The sequence below is a fragment of the Adiantum capillus-veneris genome, chromosome 23 (assembly GCF_014529385.1).
Source record: "Adiantum capillus-veneris isolate H3 chromosome 23, ASM1452938v2, whole genome shotgun sequence".
Taxonomy (NCBI): Eukaryota; Viridiplantae; Streptophyta; class Polypodiopsida; order Polypodiales; family Pteridaceae; genus Adiantum; species Adiantum capillus-veneris.
Genome location: NC_140953.1, coordinates 106,577,571 through 106,592,822, shown reverse-complemented (window position 1 = coordinate 106,592,822; position 15,252 = coordinate 106,577,571). Strand labels below are relative to the sequence as shown.

General features: G+C 38.4%; 1 long non-coding RNA gene across 1 annotated transcript; it reads right to left on the bottom strand.

Moving 5' to 3' along the window:
- Nucleotides 1-11,358: 11,358 nt before the first annotated feature.
- On the bottom strand, nt 11,359-13,862 carry LOC147428312 (uncharacterized). Its single transcript, XR_015185980.1, has 2 exons — nt 13,007-13,862; nt 11,359-11,734 (listed from the first exon to the last, which is right to left on the bottom strand). It is a non-coding gene; the product is annotated as an uncharacterized LOC147428312 (long non-coding RNA).
- Nucleotides 13,863-15,252: the final 1,390 nt, after the last annotated feature.

Sequence of the window (15,252 nt, the reverse complement as noted above, 5' to 3'; positions counted from 1 at the left end):
TTATGGACTAATTTGTGAAAGCGTTTGGTAGTGATTGTGAGAGTGGGATGTGTGTAATTGTTCTTGAAAGAGCTTTAAGAAGGTGATTAGCTTCTTCTTGGAAGCTACTTGAGTACTCTAACAAAACAGAATGATTAGTCTAAACAAGAATTCAAGAGGATAAGCAGGAAAGCATATGGCTACTTTTTGAGGGATGATTACTTATGGAAGTATCCTAAACAAAATGGTATTACATTACAAAGGGTGGCGTAAAAAAGAGACTCAAGTAAAGCTCATGTAAGACTTTCATGACAGTTTACTATAAGGTGCAGCCGAAGTGAATGTTTAATTTTGCTCAAGATGAGTGCTCCGAACTGTGCTCAAGGGTTCCTTTTACTTACGGAAGGGAGAGCCTTCCGTTCCTTTAGTGAGAGAGTGCAAATGATCACAAACAAAGTGGGTAAACATTGTGAATGAAGGTGCATGAGATTGAGAGATAGAGAGAGAAGAATACAACGCCAGAATGTTGTCAAACCCTCCTTCGAAGGCTCCACTCTATGGCGAGAGCGGTCTATTATTGATTGCACAAATCTGGTACAGAGGTGCTAATGCAATGTTCTTGATGCTATGATATAATGAGGTCCTAGGTCGGTGAAGATGGCGACGATAAGGTGACGACAATGCTATTCTTTATGGTTGAAAATCGATATTTTGACCTTGCTGAAAACGCTGATGTAGCTGTTTCAAAACGCTGCTACTCTTCACTAGCTTTCTCTGTGGACAGCATGCTAAAAAACGCCAATAGGATAGGGCTGAAAAACGCTGGTTTGTAAACTACAAAAATGCTGGTTTGTATGTTGTAGATCCCTATGGAAAATGCTAGACCAAAGGGCTGATCTGCTACGAGAATGGCTGTTGAAAACACTGGGCTTTATCTGATGAAAAACGCCAGGCTTGCAAGAGTTCTTCCTTGAGAAGTTGCTAGAGATGCCTGTTTCAACTAATTGCCTGTGCACTTCTTTCTTCTTCTACTCTACTGAGTGACTACCAATTTTCTTTTATATTAACTTAGCAAATTTTCCCTACCCAGTTTCCCAACAAAGTCACTTATTAATAATAAGTGAAAAATGGCTAAAAAAGGGAAAATACGTCTACGCACTATAAAAATGCTCCTGATGGAAATCTGATGATCATGATGTGTGCAACCAAAAAATATGCATCTACTTTAAGTGCATGGATATGCATGGTCTGCGAACAGACTCACAAAAGTACCATAACACTTCCTAAGCTATACTGACTGAACTGAACTGAACCCTAGTCATGAAGTAGCCTGTCCACATACACATAGGGTTAGATGTGCATGTGACATCAATGGACTGGACAAAGGCATATATGTGCAATCTTCTCCAAGTTAAAAGAAAAATACTGATGAAAGGGTATGTGTAAAGATGTATCTCAATTTGTAGAGTCGTGTGTAACTTGTCAAATGTATTCAAATGTCCGACATCGTGATGGGTTGCACCCTACATATCCACTGGCCATGGACTATAAATGTGTCGTGGATCTAGTCACAATGCCTTTACGACTCTGACAGATGAAATATTTAGTTCTTGCGCATGAGAGGACCTAACTAACCAGGTTGAAGGGCGAGTATTAAGAACGAAAACCATAGAATTTATATACAGATTCCTTCTTAATGATATAATTTACTGTTATGATTGTGTGGGAAATATCACTGCAAACAGAGATAAATTGGATGTCAGGGAAGCAAGGGAGTTCTTTTCTATATTAGGAATCAACCTTTCCCCTACTACGGCTTACAATTATGAAGGCAATGGAAAGAGTGAAAGAGGACATCCTCCTATCATCAAAGCTTTGGCCAAGGCTTGCGAAGGAAGAGTTGGTGAGTGGCCAAAATAATTACTAAACTGAACTGAACCCTAGTCATGAAGTAGCATGTCCACGTACACATAGGGTTAGATGTGCACGTGACATCTATGGACTGGACAAAGGGATGTATGTGCAACCTTCTCCACGTTAAAAGAAAAATACTGATGAAAGGGTATGTGTAAAGATGTATCTCAATATGTAGAGTCGTGTGTAACTTATCAAATGTATTCAAATGTCCGACATCGTGATGGGTTGCACCCTACATATCCACTAGCCATGCACTATAAATGTGTTGTGGATCTAGTCACAATGCCTTTAGGACTTTGGCAAATAAAATACTTAGTTCTTGCGCATGAGAGGACCTAACTAACCAGGTTGAAGGACGAGTATTAAGAACAAAAACCATAGAAGTTGTATACAAATTCCTTCTTGATAATATAATTTACCGTTATGATTGTGTGGGAAAGATCACTGCAAACAGAGATAAACTAGATGTCAAGGAAGCAAGGGAGTTCTTTTCTATATTAGGAATCAACCTTTCCCCTACTACGGCTTATAATTATGAAGGCAATGGAAAGAGTGAAAGAGGACATCCTCCTATCATCAAAGCTTTGGCCAATGCTTGCAAAGGAAGAGTTGGTGAGTGGCCAACTACTACGGCTTACAATTATGAAGGCAATGGAAAGAGTGAAAGAGGACATCCCCCTATCATCAAAGCTTTGGCCAAGGCTTATGAAGGAAGAGTTGGCGAGTGGCCAAAATACTGACTGAACTGAATTGAACTCTAGTCATGAAGTAGCCTGTCCACATACACATAGGATTAGATGTGCACATGACATATGTGGATCGGACAAAGGGATGTATGTGCAACCTTCTCCAAGTTAAAAGAAAAATACTGATGAAAGGGTATGTGTAAAGATGTATCTCAATTTGTAGAGTCGTGTGTAACTTGTCAAATGTATTCAAATGTCCGACATCGTGATGGGTTGCACCCTACATATCAACTAGCCGTGCACTATAAATGTGTTGTGGATCTAGTCACAATCCCTTTAGGACTCTGACAGATGAAATACTTAGTTCTTGCGCATGAGAGGACCTAACTAACCAGGTTGAAGGACGAGTATTAAGAACGAAAACCATAGAAGTTGTATACAAATTTCTTCTTGATGATATGATTTACCGTTATGATTGTGTGGGAAAGATCGCTGCAAACAGAGATAAATTGGATGTCAGGGAAGCAAGGGAGTTCTTTTCTTTATTAGGAATCAACCTTTCTCCTACTACGGCTTACAATTATGAAGGCAATGGAAAGAGTGAAAGAGGACATCCTCCTATCACCAAAGCTTTGGCCAAGGCTTGCGAAGGAAGAGTTGGTGAGTGGCCAAAATTGTTCTCATATGCTTTATGGACAGATTGTACAATTGGCTATATGCCTGCGAAGCTGATGTATGGTCAAAAGCCAGTGATGCCAATTGAAGATACAATTCACACATGGAATGTACTACCTTGGCAAGAGGGGTTTACAAGGAAGATCTCCTTGCATTGCGTATAAGGCAAGTAGAGAGAAGACATTGAGGCTACAAAAGAGCGACTAAAAATACACGGTTGAAAAAAAAGGACTACTTCAATAGCGGCATTCGCTTATGAGCAAAGCAAGTGACAAAGGTGACTGGCTTTTAGTGTATGATAGTAGCTTTGATAACCAACACACAATCATGCATAAGTTCTCAAAAAGATGGTTTGGACCGTATGTTGTAAAGCATGTGCATGAACATGCTACTTACAGCTTGTCTGAACTAAATGGTACAGAAGTAAAGGTTCTTATTGCACGGAAAAGGATCAAAGTGTTTAAGATAAGAGAAGACACTGATTCAGAAGATGTTGAGGAAGAGCAAAACACAGGTGAAGATAAAAGTGAAGATGAAGGATTGGAATCTATCAACAGTGTGACATAAAAACGCGTTTCTACCCTCTAAAACTTCGAAATGATCGAAACGAGATGAGATTTTTTTATCCTCCCCTTTGACTTGCTCACCCAAAACGGGCATTTTAGGATTTTTAAACCAATTACATAATACAAAGCCTATCCTCAAAAAATCAAAAGCTACTGACGTTGATTTTTTCGAACAACGTGGCCATGTTGACGTTTGTTGCAGGAAAGTCGAACGCAGACTCATTCCATACGCAAGTTGCCACGTTCTCTTCTCTCTCTCTCTCTCTCTCTCTCTCTCTCTCTCTCTCTCTCTCTCTCTCTCTCTCTCTCTCTCTCTCTCTCTCTCTCTCTCTCTCTCTCTCTCTCTCTCTCTCTCTCTCTCTGCGCTAGTATAATTCAACCCTCTCATTGTACAATTCCAAAAGAAGCAATCAATCCTATCTCTTTCTCTAGGTTCTCACACACACTTTCAGAAATTGTGTCCTGAGAACAGCAAATTAACATCAATTTCTTCACTTACAAGAAGGAAATTTCTCCAATTTCATGGCTCCTAAACAACAAGCTCAACTTAAAGCATGGGATTTAGCATTGTACATTGCAAAATATGGCACATCCGGAAGCACAATTATTTCATGCAAGCTTTGTGGAGATGTCCTTCGCGGGAGTCTTACACGAGTCACCGGTCACTTCACATGGGTGGAGGACGTCGGTGGTCATGGATGCAAAAACATACCGGAGGCCACTTTCTTCTCCCATGGTGGCATTGAAGAAAGATGGCTGGAAGTGAAATCGATGCTAAGGGCTCCCTTACCTCATGCAATCATTGATCTCACGTATGTGGAAGCTAAACAACTAGAAGGAGCAAACAAAGAAGTACGTGAACCAAAAAAGAGAGCTCGGGACGAAGTGGAAAATGAGGGCGATGTTGCTCACACGACAACCTCAACCGGTAATGATGGTGGCACTTCAAGCATAATTGGGGGATCGTCACAAATCAGTGAGTCATGTGCTTTTCCATATGTTGCTTCTTCCTCAAAAATTCATGCTTATGCCAGCAAGAAGAGGCAACCCATGCCTTCTCACGTGCAAACCACACTCGCATCACGCTATGCACTAAAGCTTAAGAAAGATGTGGAGATTGCTGAGCAACAATTTTTCTATCAATGCAATCTTGCATTTAGAATCACCTGCATACCACAGATTCTACAATGCTTTAGTTACTGCAACAACTGTTGGTGCTACCAGACTACGTCCTGTGAATGCAGAGGCATTGCGAACAAAGCACTTAAGGAGCCAAGTGAGGTAAATCAAGAAGGAGTTGGAAGGCTTGCGAGCGTGTTGGCAACGCTATGGATCTTCCATCACGTCGGATGGATGGAGTGCTATTTTTTTAAAAATGTATCTCAATACACAAACAATGTATCCATCTAAGTTTTGCTTCTCATTGTTCATAGCATTGAAGAGGAATCCATTTGTTCTCTCAAGATCGATATTAGTTTGCTCGTGTTATTGCCTCAGTACAAGATAGTAAAAGACAAGATGTGTCATGGTGGGAGATAAATGGACGGCTTACTCCTACACTTCAGAAGCTTGCCTTCTTGCGCACCTTATTGCAGGAGTGTACCAGTGGTTCAACCGAGCGTATTTGGAGCATTTGCACTGACATTCACACCAAAAAGAGAAACATGTGTGTTGCAAGCGTAACAAGTTGCTACATTGCTTCTAAGTTTAAACTTTTCAATTGACTCTTGAGATGGCTAACTTCTAATACTTGACTTTTGCAGAATGAGTACATCTCAACTTGACAAGCTGGTGTATGTCAATGCAAATTTGAGATTGCTAGAGAAATTAAGGCTTTCAAATGGCAATGGAGAGGGGGTGCTCCAATGGAAGGTGAAAGATATTGATACCTTGATCATTGAGAAGTTGGAGCATGGTCTAGAGCGCGGGGAGGCGATCGACATCAGCTTCATTCAGACACGCACTGATGAGGATCTTGCCTATGACTTTCTTAGAGAGGAGCATACCTGATTCAGGCGTGTCACACGATCCCGGGCTCGTGCTTTGCAGCTTGCTAGTGAGACTGACACCTTGGAGGCAGATACAGGTCCATCTCATGCAACATCTACTAGGCCTTGAGGTGGAGGGCGTTCTGGTTGAGCTACTACTACTAGGCGCTCTCTGGTTATGAGAGATGTTGTCTTCAGATGACAAGGCATCTAGTAGTGACACTGATGCTGAAGAGTCTCATAGTGACTTTGCTGAGGAGGACTCTAGCTAGTTTCTTATTGATATTTGTGCAGTTTATGTAGTATGGCCAAAACTCAGCTCATGTATTATTGGTCTTTTCGTCAGGACTCAAGATTTAGATCAAATATTAAGAACTGCTGGTGTGATTTGAGTCATGATTCTTGTTATGAGTACATGAGTTTAGACATTGTTATTTATTTTGTCGTCGTAATTTATCATGGTTTTGGCTTGCCTAGGTATTTTAATTTCAGCTCTTACCTTGTTCACTCGTGACTCAAGTCTCACATCTAGATTTTGTTATTTCATATGTCTTGACAGGTGAATTTGTATGTATATTCAATCTATAATTATGGGTACATACATGTAAAACAAAACATGTGTTTTGCTTTCTCTGAGCTCCGAAACGAAACGTTTCAGAAACCTCAAAATTTCGAAACGTACGAAATCTCGAAACGTTTCATGTCACACTGTCTATCAATGAAGATGAAATCATGGAAGATCTACAAGGAACTTGAATCTGCAAAAGTTCAAATGTGACACATGCCAGAGGATGTGTAGGTTTAGAGGCGACAAATGTCATGTTGTGACACGTACATAGTGGGAACGAATGCGAGATTTATTTTGTGACTTTATGTAGACATAAATATATTTTTCATAATATACACATGCATGTCTAAGTATTATAATAAGTTTTCTATCTCAGACTATTATTTATCTCAGAGATAACATATTCTTACTTTGCTGATACTAAAGTATTATAGAAAAAAATGTCAATAGATGCATCTCTTTAACTTTGAAAAAAATACATTGATTTTTTCTTTTTACTATCACATTATCACCTCACACTGTAGCTAGATCCTATAGTTGGTGTTATTTCTAATACATATATATTCTATGTCTTTTTCATATATATATATATATATATATATATATATATATATATTATTTTTATTTTTTTTTAATAGCTACTAGGAAGGAATCAAACCCTAGTGGGACACTAATTTGCATGATTTTCAAAGATACATCTATTTTAATGCATTATTGCAAGGATGCTTACAAAAACTTGTCAAAAAGCAATGTCATGCTTTCATATTGCATGAGATATCCATTGAAATCAAATGAAAGTATAAGCTAAAAGAATCACAAGAAGACTTTTGTTGCCAGAAAAGTACCCTCTTTTGATGATTTTGCTACACGAGTTTCCAATCCGAATTAAAAAAAGTATATAAAATTGAAATCATAACTCATGAGTTGAAGTTTTTGCCCCTATTTTTATTTTTGTATTTGGAGCAATGGTTGAGAAAATATGCTCAAAATGGTGGACATTGGTCTGTCTAAATCATACAAGGATAACCTATTTCAAACTTTATCACTTCTTGTTCACACTTGTTTCCTTTCTTTTTTGTGTAACCTTTGAAAGTTCTCTTCACCTGTAAAAGGGGACCTCTTCCTTCTTGAGAACTATTCATTAGGGAGCGAGGATTAATGTCTAATTCTACTTAGCTATAAACATAAGTTTAAATTTACACTTGCTTGTAGGAAAAGACCAGTCAATCTTGTAAGCAATCTTTGTAATATCAAAGAAGGACTTGGTTTTTGTGCATCATTCAAGGCTATAAGTGTTCTCTCTCTTTCTGTCTACATCAAATTGACGACGAATAAATCTTGAAGGGTTATCAAACAAGGTGTAATCTGATTTGTAATTTTGTTAATTTCTCGATATTTTGTTTTTTATCTCTAGCCCAACACTTACCTTTATCTTTATTTCCAAATCTATTCCCTAGCCTAGCTATTATCCGCTTTTGATTCTACACCCATCTTTATCTCTATCTCTACATCTATTTCTATCTCTATCTCTCTTGTGCCTTAATTACTGAAGGCATTCAAGCTACAATACTCCGCTAAAGCTACGATCAATCTTTTCGAACAACTATGTTAATGTACAAGGTGAGTAGTCATATCTTTATAATCTCTCTTGCTCTCAGAAGCTCATTCTCTCTATAAAATTTAGGTTCTCCTTACTACAGGTACATCTCTCCTCGCATTATCCTTATTATCTACAGATAAGAATAAGAGTTGGGAGGAAAAATTATCTTCTCTTTCCTTCTCTCATACCTAAATTTTGCACATACTAGAATTATCATAGATGAATAATTCACATAATGTGAATTTCTTTCGCTTTCACTCTATGCGATCTATTACAATTAACGTATGGATTAATCATAAAATATACTTTTAACAATGTATAGTGTTTCTCTTTGGTCTAATTAGACTCAATGAAATATTTCTTTCATCGGATCCCATCATACGACCCCTTTTAAATTATAACTTTTCTTTTGATATAAGTGTAGTTATTTTGCTATGAACCAAGAGGATTTCTAAACACAATTAATCACAATCACTAGACAAAACATATATATCATAGTAAACATAAAACTACAGTTCCAAAAAACAATTCGTGGCTTGTTTGATCGGCAAAGGCTGAATACAATTAACTCATCTATTAACCCTTTTATCTTTTGTGTTTTTCTTTTGAGTGTGTGTGAGTGCAAGGGAGAGAGTATGGGGCTTCTTTGATTGCACTCCTTACACCAAACTCTAAACTTCATGGCATCTATGGCATAACTCCTTCATATAGTTTTTAGAGTTACTTTATAAATTCTCACAACAAGAGGTCATGTGCTTTCTTGAGACGACAACAAACTTTTTGACAGCGTATCATGCAACTCAAGCAAGATAGAATTAATTAAAATTCCTTACCTAAAAAGTTCGATGTGCTTAATAATCAGAAACCATGTCAAAGCTCGGAGGTGCTTTTGATTGTATATAATATTAACGATGTTGTTTATTCCCATTTCTTGACAGTTTGTAATACTTGGCTATCATCCCAATTTAAACATGGTACACAGAAGACGGATTACATTCAGTACACTATCAAACGTTGTGAAGAACAAAGCAAATTCAAGTATAGATATTTCACATGTCTATACATATTTCCACTCTTCAAATGGAGCGAGAATCCCAATAGAACCACAACATGTGCTCCTTTCTTTTGAGTGTGTGTGAGTGCAAAGGAGAGAGTATGGGGCTTCTTTGATTGCACTCCTTACACCAAACTCTAAACTTCATGGCATCTATGGCATAACTCCTTCATATAGTTTTTAGAGTTGCTTTATAAATTCTCACAACAAGAGGTCATGTGCTTTCTTGAGAAGACAACAAACATTTTGACAGCGTATCATGCAACTCAAGCAAGATAGAATTAATTAAAATTCCTTTCCTAAAAAGTTCGATGTGCTTAATGATCAAAAACCATGTCAAAGCTCGGAGGCGCTTTTGATTGTATATAATATTAACGATGTTGTTTATTCCCATTTCTTGACAGTTTGTAATACTTGGCGATCATCACAATTTAAACATGGTACACAGAAGACGGATTACATTGAGTACACTATCAAACGTTGTGAAGAACAAAGCAAATTCAAGTATAGATATTTCACATGTCTATACATATTTTCACTCTTCAAATGAAGCGAGAATCCCAATAGAACCACAACGTGTGCTCCTTTCTTTTTTTGAATAACAAGGAATATGTACAATTACAATGTATTTTGCAGAGTATGTCAAGCATGGTACTATTGTTCCATTGCACTATGCGAAGGACTTAGAATGATATGGTGCGATACAACTCTTCGCCACACTTTTATTCTTAAGCAGAGGAGATGTCTTTGTGAGATTTACGCATTCTTCAAATTCAAGGACACAAGCGACAATACTGGATACAAAACATCTTAGTTTAATACTACAAGATAACTCATTGCTCATTTTATCAATAACTACAAAGTAACACATCTACTAAAAATTTATTCAATGTAAATTGACATATAAACATTTGTTTCTTCACCATATTAAATTGGTTTTTCATAATATACAAAATTTAACCAAAGCATAATAGATATTTAAACTAGATGTGTTATATACTTTTGTGTTGCAAACACAAAAGTGACAAAAGGTATTGAAAGACAACGTCTTGCATATTCTCTATGATATATTGATTCTCTTAATATACAAATTTTTTTCATTCCAAAGGATAAGTTTTGAGTTGAACAATGTATTATTTGAAATATCAGCTTCAAATATATTTGAAGCTGATTATGAACTTCTTATGGATATATCTCCTCAAAAGATATAACTATTCTTCATGTTGGTAGTGACAAGTATTTCCATGGCACTTGAAAAGTTGTGGGAGGTATTTCCAAGAGTATGTTCACTTCTAAAGGATCAAATCGTCAATTTTATTGATGACAAAGTGTACATTGTTAGTGATACGAAAGCTGAAAATGTGGCAGAATATATAAATAGAGCTCATGGTTTGAATATGAGCTGAAATATATATTACTTTTGATATCAATTTTACAACGTGGCACAAATTCGTCACAACACACATTAGCTTGGAGAAATGTGATTTTGTTTATGTTGAAACTTTATGCCACACAAAAAGTGGTGATGAATTACTTTCATACTAGAATTGACGTGACATTACTTGAATTTTAAAATAAACTCCTTTATGTAAAAGTTATCATTAATGTATTTGAAAATCATTATTAAGTGCGTCGCATGACAAAAAAAAATGATCGCCATAACATTATATGTAATGGACATATGTTTCTAAACTTATGAGTACATGAATTTCACAATATACCTTGCAGTAACATGGATTTGCACATCTTGCGCAAAATGGCTAGCGATGGATCTTGGATACACATTCTCTTCCAAAACTTATATGGCTTGGCTATGTGGTGGATCTAGGATACACATATCCTTCATAACAAGTTAAAAACGACAATAGCTTGTTTAGATTGACCAAGTAGTGGATTTGGAATGCCCATGTCAAATCGTTCTAATATGGCCAAATGGTGAATTTAGAATTACTCAGCTTTCACAAAACTTGTGTGGAATGACAAGCAATGAACTTACCCGCTCTGATCGCCAATCGAAGCCGTCAAAACAATGAAAACTTATCTGGAACCTCCTCACCGTCAACAACACCAAACTTTAATATGACATATCTTCTCCATCATTACTGCGATTGACACACTACCTTCTCGAGCAAATTTATTGAACTTGAAAACTGTAACACCGTACTAGCACTCATGAAAACTGAAAAAACATATGTATTTGTACAAGATATGTACAAAACTTCATCTCCACCGCACATTATCCTTCTTAGGTGGGTTGCCCAACCCCCTCGGCTACAATTTTATGCACAACGGACACTAGTGTCATGTGGGTTAGAACAGTTAGCAGAGCATAAAAGCGGTTCTACAAATGACTAAAAACTTTACATAGATAGTAATTAGTAAGCTCTTGCACAAGACACCATTTTTTAATGGTATAAGCCAAATGCACATCATGTTTCTCACCATAGAGTCAATTGCTTTGATACTTGAATACTTTTACAGAAACTTGTCAAGCTTACAAGATGCTTTCTCAAGTCTATAGTTATAGTATGTGGATTTAAAATTGTAAACTCCAAGAATGAGGCATGATTGTTTGGTATGGCAAGTAAAGCACAAGATTAGAAGAAAAAAAGTGGCAAAACGAAACTAGCCTTCTATAGGCTAACTTGGTCATGTGAGTATCTGTGAGCGATGTTTAAGCCCTCACATAAATCTGTGACACCTAGGAAAATAATTATATAGTTATAAAGAGATTGTCCATTATGAAAATAGGATTATGAATGAAACAAATAACTTGTGTATATCATTAAACTTAATTAATCATAAGCTCATTCTCCAAAAGCATTTAACAATGGAAGAAACGTTGAGATATTGAGAATACAAAACGAGATTAAAGGCCATTGACACTCACAAAAAAAGAAATAATAAGCATGGTTAGAAAAAGATCACAGATAAGGTTGTATGATAAAGTACGATACGGTTTCGTGCGCAAAAATTTGGTGTATTTCAAATTATATCATACTGTCTCAATAAATACAATGTGTTTCCTTAAAACATAACTCTTTAAAACCAAAAAAAACATTCACAAATTACCTAGTGACTTACGACTAAACCTAAGTCTAAGGTTAAAGGGTCAGACGAACTTAGAAAATATAAGCTAGGAAGTGGGCACAAAGACCAAATACTCACGGTAAGGGCTACAAACTTTTTTTTTTAAAAGTTAGCCCATATTTATATAAGCACGGCCGTACGAATGTATAATGTATAGCCATACGGTAGGTGCAATCATACGCTGTACGAAGACTTTCATGAAAAAGATTAAGCACAATTTTTTGATTTACTATACTAAAGAAACCTTTCATCATAAATGTCAAATATGAGGTGCATATCAAGGAAAAAACTCACACATACAAAATCAAAACGCTCTACTTTAACAAACCGATGAGCCAACACAGTGTCAAGTTTGATTGGCAAACATTTCACCGTATTGACCGATGTAATTTTGTAGGGGGCGAGGATGGCTATATGCCAGCATTAACAGTGCGCGGACATCTCCCATGATCCCATATGATGAAAGACATGTTGGACACAATGAGGGGCTTACAGAGGGCTTCGCTTGGATCAAAATACGTTCGTCTTCCTGGGGTGCGACCATTCATGAAAAATCCATTTCTAGAGGCTAAAAGCCCACGATAGGATGTGTTATTTAAATGTTTGCAATAGCAAGAGTAATCCCAACAACACAATCCCTTGGATGGTGGCCTGGTTCCATCTCCTTTATTTGCATATCGTTATGGTTGTTAGAATGTGGAGAATCCGGGCATGTCAATGTCGAGGGCAGCTCACACAAGAAGCGGGGGAGAGGATATAGGGTATATGTAGGGTAGCCTTAAGGGCTCATGCAGGCTACATGCAGGTGTGTGTGTGTGTGTGTGTGTGTGTGTGTGAGAGAGAGAGAGAGAGAGAGAGAGAGAGAGAGAGAGAGAGAGACTACCTGAAAAATGGCCGCGGCAATGGCGTCCTCTACCTCGGCGTGCTCCAGCGATGGCGGCCGTCCCTGCAGCAGCTCCCAAGCCTACCCCGTGAAGGACTACTTTGTGGTACTTGCCGTCATTGTGGTTTGCCTTGTGCTTGTCAGAGCGGTTCTCTGCGTGACCATCTTCTCATGGGGCAAGCTCTGCGCCTGGTGGATGCAGCAAAGACGATATAATGCAGAAACTCCTCTCTCTGGCCCTCTTCCTCTACATTTGGCTGTGAGAGTGGGCGCCTCGCAGCCTCACATTTGCGTGGTCGTGGCCGGTCTGGAGGAGCGCCCCTCATTCGTAGCCATGCCTGCCCCGCTTGTTGCCCCCTCACTCACCCATTCTTCAAAACCCTCACTCACTTGCTAAGCTCCACTCCTAACCCTCACTCACTTGCTAAGCTCCACTTTTGGATTTTGGTCCTCATTGGACCTAAGGTGTTCTAAACTCTATCAAGATATCCACACAATCGCTTGTTCTTTGGCTTACGAAGTGCTCTCGGCTTCGTGTTCTTGCAGGCTTGAAGCGATTTGGGCTTTGGCATCTTCCGTTCTTCTCATCCAATCCGATTTGGGCTTTGGCATCTGGCATCTTTCGTCCTCCCCATCCAATCCGATTTGGGCTTTGGTATCTTCTATCCTCCACATCCAATGCGATTGTTATACATCCCCCGCCCCCCCTCGCATTTGCCACCACTTTAATCTTGGATCTCATATTTCACCTTGCTATTTGGATGCAACCAAATGAGAGGTGTGATTTGAACATTACAAAACCCTCACTCACTTGCTAAACTCTATTAGAATCTTACAATTGATCTCTATATGAAGATATCCACACAATGATGAGCCATATTGCCACCATGTCAATACTAGCATTGCCATCCAATCCATGCACCCTCTCAGAATGCTCATTCGCCACCACCAAACTTGGTCGCATAATCCACCGTGCTTTTGGGGTGCCACCAGTTATAGTTGTGATTCGAACGCTGCACCTTGCAACACAAATACACTCTCCAATTTGTCCACCATACTTGCTTTTGAGTGAATGGCCCTTGAGGACGCACATTTATGGTTGTGAAGCTTTTTGGTGGTTTTTTTTTTTTTTGGGGGGGGGGGGGGGGGGGGGGGGGGGGGGGGATGCTTTGGCAAAGAAAAGTTGTATACTAGTAGATGAAGCACCAAGGAAGACAAAATCCACAGGACATGTTTTTCCTAATACCCCCTCCCCTCTTTGTATGTCAATCCAAAACATTATAGTGCAGAGTTAATGCTCTTTCCGCTAGAGTTTGTTATGTCAACAAATGCAATTCTCCATTTAATGTTAGGTATAGGTGACCGATTATGCAGGACCTAATTTGCAACCCTAATGTTAGTGGATTGTAGCATTCATCGACCTTGGCACAGATTAGCGATCGAAAGACCCGACCTCATATTGTTCTTTTATTGTTTTCTCTATGTTATTGTGTAGGCCCTATTGCTCATATTGTGGGCAATGCTAAAATATTGTCAACATTTGGTAATTTATGTGTGTGTTGAATCTTTTGAGTCCTATGTATTTTTTGTTAGTAGCACCGTGCATTTTATTTTATTTTTAAGAGAAATAGCAATGTAATTTTTTAATCGAAAAAACCTTTTGATTGGTGCATTAAGGGGGTGGCAAACTTGTAGGTGGCTTTTGGAATAATTAGTGCTCGTCGTGACTTAAAACTTGCTCTTTTATTCTCGACAACAAATAAATATCATTTTTGTTTAGCACACAAGAATCAACTATCTACTCACTATGGCCCACGTAAGCTTAATGCCCCTCTTGGAAGAAAAAGGAAGAATCTGAGGCAACATAATTCAAGCTCAAATTAGTTTTTTTTTTCTAAAGGAAGAATCTATCTATACTATATATAATAGGGGGAGGCTTCTTTGGTCACTTAGAAGCTCCTCCTTTCGGCAAGTGAACCTTGCAGCTCGATCGTCGCACAGGAACAACACGCATTGTTTCGGGCCTCTCTCTCTCTCTCTCTCTCTCTCTCTCTCTCTCTCTCTCTCTCTCTCTCTCTCACACACACACACACACACACGCATGGATATCGCCACTTGGCATTCAACCCGAAAAAGTTGAGGCAAGGCCGTGACGATCATGGAAGTTAGCAGAATTAGGAGCTTTGTGGTGTCTTGAAGTGTCGAGGACATGGATTTCTCTCTCTCTCTCTCTCTCTCTCTCTCTC